The 3,181-nt window shown below is 46.5% G+C and overlaps 1 protein-coding gene across 1 annotated transcript in view; it reads left to right on the forward strand.

The window, feature by feature from the left end:
• The window catches only part of HORMAD2 (HORMA domain containing 2), a 74,086-nt gene that overhangs the window by 296 nt on the left and 70,609 nt on the right, over window positions 1-3,181 (forward strand). The window lies entirely within an intron of this gene.

Raw genomic sequence — 3,181 nt, forward strand, 5'->3', positions numbered from 1 at the left:
CGGTCTAGTCCATCTCCTTCATTTTACAGAAGAGGAAACTGAGGCACAGGGAGGGCCTGGGGCCTAGCTAAAGGGCCTGTGGGGACCTGAGGAGGACCTTCCCTTCGTTTTACAGAAGAGGAAACTGAGGCACGGAGTGGTGAAAGGACCTAGACCGTAGACTGCGAGCTGGAAGGGGTTTAGAAGCCCCCTAGTCCATCCACTTCATTTTACAGAAGAGGAAACTGAGGCACGGGGAGGTCAAAGGATCATAGCTTGAGGGCTGGAAGGGGCCTTCGGGGTTGGTCTAGCTTGACCTCATTTCAGAGGTGAGAGAACAGGCCTCCTGGGATTGTAGATGCAGGCTTGGAGAGCACGAGAGGAAAGGGGTCCAAAGTTCACAGAAGTAGTTGGACTTGGGACTCCCAGCAGGGTTTTTCCACTTTGAAAAGATTCCAAGACTTTGGACTTTCCTCTTTCCCCTTTTTACAACAGAGGCCCCCCCTCACAATCCCCCAGCCCATTCCCCTCCAGCATCGCGATAGGGAGGGTTCCCTGGGCCTGAATGGCCCCCTCCTCCCAGCTCAGGCATTCCTGCCTGAGTCACCTAGCTGCCCTCCCCCCCGCCCCTTTTTAAAATTCTTTTACTTTAGGCAGTTGGGGTTAAGTGACTTGCCCAGGGTCACACAGCTGGTAAGTGTCAAGTGTTTGGTCTGAGGCTGCATTTGAACTCAGGGCCTCCTGACTTTAGGGCCAGTGCTCTATTCAAATAATTTTTATCAAATTGTTTGAAACCTACCTGTGTGGGAGGGTGAGTGGACAAGTTGTGTAACATAAGTAAGATGAGAAACCTGAGGAGGAGATTTGGGGAAGAATGATGACTGCCTCCAAACATTTGAACAGCTAGGGTGAACAGAGGATTCCTTCCATTGCGCACGGCCAGGGAGAGCGGAAGGTTTCAGGGAGGCAGCTGTCAATTTAACTTTCTGATAATGAACCCTTCCCAAAATGTGAATAGTTGCTCTGTTAGATAGTAAGTGCCCGGTTGCTGGAGGTGTTTAAAGAGTGCTTGTTTGGCCGCTTGGGAGACGGCAAAGGAAAATTGATTATTCCCCCTTGGAAGAAGGGGTTGAATTCAGTGACCCCTGTCTGAAGTCTCCTCCAGCGTTCTGATTCTGTTGGTTCTGAATTCTTTGCTTCCAGTCGTCTGATTGTGTGCATCAGTGAAACTTGCTCTTTAACGGTAAAAAGCACCATCTTCCTGTGGATGACATCACGAGATAGAGGCTGCTTTCCCCTCGTAGTATCATATTGCTGGGAGGAAGGCTATCTAGCTTCCCAGGCAGCATCGCCTTAGTCAGTGAAGTATGCAGGGCTACAGATTGCCTTGTGAAGAGCAGCTCACTTCAGGAAAGAGGAGGAAGGGAGGAATTTGGTTTGATACGATAGCCTCTCAAAAATATAATAAAAGTGGCAGTGTAGATTCAGAACGCCTGGCTTTGTATCCTGACTTGAATACTAGTTGTATGCCCTTCTCTGAACCTCAGTTTCCTCACCTGTAAAATGGGTGTAGTCATCCTTGTTCCTACCTAACCCCAAGAGTTGTGAGGAAAGTGATTCGTAAACCTTAAAGTGGTATTGAAATGTAAATTATTTAGTACTCTGTTTCATAGAACTGGATTTAGTCAGAAAGATCTAGGGTTTGCCATCTGAGACCATGTGACCATGGACAGTCAGTAAACCAACCAACAGGCATTTATTAAGCACCTACTTTGTGCTAGGTGTGTATTAGGCACTGGTGATGCGAATACTGAAGTGAGACAGTCTCTGCCCTCAAGGAGCCCTATAAGTAAATGCAGGAAATGTACAAAATAATTGTAAAGTGATTGAGGAGGATGCCGCATTTTGGGAAGGAATTGGGAAGAAGGCATCTCAAAAGATGCAAATCACTCAGCCTCGCTCTCCTCATTTGTAAAATTGGATTAAGAAGAATTGTTGAAAGAATCGAATGAGATAATGAATGTCAAGCTCTTTGAAAACCCGGCGTACATGACTTTTTATATATATATCAAAGGCTCTAAAAATCCTTTAGCAACCATGTTATTCTCTACCACGTTTCTGGCCACTCCCCCAAAGGGTAAAATTGTAGGCATTTGAACCCCATTCCAAACAAGGAATCTAAGGCACAGAACGGCGAAGAGATTTGCTTCAGGGTGTCGTCAGTGACAGACAACCTAAGAGCCCTGTGGGGAGAGCTCAACAAAGCATTGTTTGTGCAGTGTAGATGTGTGGCGGGTGAGATAGGAATTCCCCTGTGAAATTCCAAATGTTTGTGTTTATTATGCACAGAACATGTAAGCGAAAGACATTGGAAAGTTAGAATTCTGCTCTTGGATGCTGCCCTTATGAAATCCCTCCAATGTTTTTAGATAATGAGTCAGAGAACAAGGTGATGAGAACATCAGAGCTCTTCTCTTGGAGCTTCTGATCTGTAGTGCCAAGCCTCCTGGGCCTGGCAGCTAGAGAGCTTTCAAAATTAAGCAGTTTGTACTTAAATAGGAGACCTTGGCAGAGCACCTGCTCAAAATGAACACACCACAGCAGCAACCAGGTAGCTAGAGGTTGAATGGAGGCTGAACGCTTTGTGGCCCAGGTCCTTGTGTTCCTGAACTGGTGACCTTAGAAGACCAGGAATAGCCTCGATCCTTCTTAGGGAAGGAGCAACCATCATAATTGAGGAGCTGGTGGGAGGTGGGTGGCTGGACGCAGTTAGCCTCAGATGGAATAAAAGGCAAGATGAAGGCTTCCTCCCAACCCCCACCCTCTGGACATCTGCACCCATCTTCTCTCTCTTTCCTATAGATGTGTTAGGGTTAGAAGAGAATTTGGCTTGGTGCCTGCCCTGTATTAGGTGCTTAATAAATGTTTATTGGCTAACTGCGTAGGAATTATTTTAGGATATTGGAGGACCTGGGATCTACTCTTGGCTCTTTTGTTTACTACTTGTATGACTTTAGATAGGTCACGTAACCCTTCTGTGTCTCAGTTTCTTCATCTGTAAAAGGAGAGGGCTGGATTAAATGATCTCCAAGACACCTAAATCCATGATACTAGGATCCTGCCCTATTCCCCTTCACCTAGACTTTTTAATAGGGGTGTGTGTGTGTGTGTGTGTGTGTGTGTGTGTGTGTGTGTGTGTGTG

This window comes from Vombatus ursinus, unplaced genomic scaffold (assembly GCF_900497805.2).
Source record: "Vombatus ursinus unplaced genomic scaffold, bare-nosed wombat genome assembly UNPS02001287.1, whole genome shotgun sequence".
Classification (NCBI taxonomy): Eukaryota; Metazoa; Chordata; class Mammalia; order Diprotodontia; family Vombatidae; genus Vombatus; species Vombatus ursinus.